This window comes from Choristoneura fumiferana, chromosome 30 (assembly GCF_025370935.1).
Source record: "Choristoneura fumiferana chromosome 30, NRCan_CFum_1, whole genome shotgun sequence".
NCBI classification, from domain to species: Eukaryota; Metazoa; Arthropoda; class Insecta; order Lepidoptera; family Tortricidae; genus Choristoneura; species Choristoneura fumiferana.
Genome location: NC_133501.1, coordinates 8,931,275 through 8,932,402, shown reverse-complemented (window position 1 = coordinate 8,932,402; position 1,128 = coordinate 8,931,275). Strand labels below are relative to the sequence as shown.

Below are 1,128 nucleotides of genomic sequence, written 5' to 3'. Positions count from 1 at the left end.
CCGCTAAAAGTAGTGCAGTGATCGCTTCAGGACATACAAGTATTTATCTGTTTTTTCATTATTCTTCTGTAGCAGGGACGCCACCCTGCCTCGCACTATAAGGGGTACTATAGTATCCCTATCCGAGTTACCCCACTGGCTATTATTACGCTATTCCACACTAGTGTAAGGCTTCGCTAGGCATGACCGAAGCATAGCTAATGTAATGTTAATGTTTCAGATTAGATAACGCACTCGGCTCTTTGATTGGCCAAGTATGAAACACGCAAAATATAATAGCCACGTGAATACAATGAATGACTCTTTATTAAAGGAACTGTAAAATTACATTTGAGGTAGTAGCATTAGCCCGTCACGTGTCCTGAGCATCTTGAAGCGATTACCTATCAGGTACGCTACCCTGTTGCGAAACATGGAGATCTCTTGTTTGTTATGAGGATCTTTAACAAGGAAACCTACGCCACCCTGTGATGTTTGATCATCCTCGCGGAAGTACAGAAGGTGGCCCGAATCTAAATGATGGTGCCCTCTCCCTCTCTATGTATTTCACTTAACTCCTGAATGCACTTATGTTCTCCAGCTCCACTTCCAACTGCGCTAGAAGTCCTAAAAGTCGGGCGTTCTACGTAGCCAGGGTCAGTTTTACTTTCGTAGCCTAGATCGCCCGGGATTTTAGCATCTCTGCCCGTATCTTAGCAAGAACGGGGGCAAGCAATGGGGGACATGTTTTTGTTATTTGTTTTTGTTGTTGCTACTGAATAAGGGCAAAAAAAAGTTGAGGTTCGAGACGTTTTTGCACAATTTATCCGTTGAATAAATTATAAATGGATGGTGAAACTAGGGGGTTAATCTGCGCTGGAGGCCCAGCGTAACGGAGTTAAAACTACTAAGGTAGGGAGAAAATATATAGGTAGATACTTTTTTAAACTAAAAATAATTGTAAGCTATTCTTACTAAACCTATAAATTAGAACTTTTGAGAGTTAAGAAGCCTATGTATATATATCGCTGTCGAAGGCTTATCGTCGATCGGTTTTTGGGACAACCTGATTTTCTATATCTATTTCTACTAGTAGTTCTAATGTATTTTAATCTAGTGCTTAGCGGTCTTCCTTACTCAAGGACGTTT

At 41.0% G+C, this 1,128-nt stretch overlaps 2 protein-coding genes across 3 annotated transcripts in view; both read right to left on the bottom strand.

The window, feature by feature from the left end:
- The window catches only part of LOC141444833 (uncharacterized), a 337,995-nt gene that overhangs the window by 105,538 nt on the left and 231,329 nt on the right, over positions 1–1,128 (bottom strand). The window lies entirely within an intron of this gene.
- LOC141444771 (uncharacterized) overlaps positions 1–1,128 on the bottom strand; it is a gene marked incomplete in the record, with an annotated part of 21,678 nt that overhangs the window by 7,929 nt on the left and 12,621 nt on the right.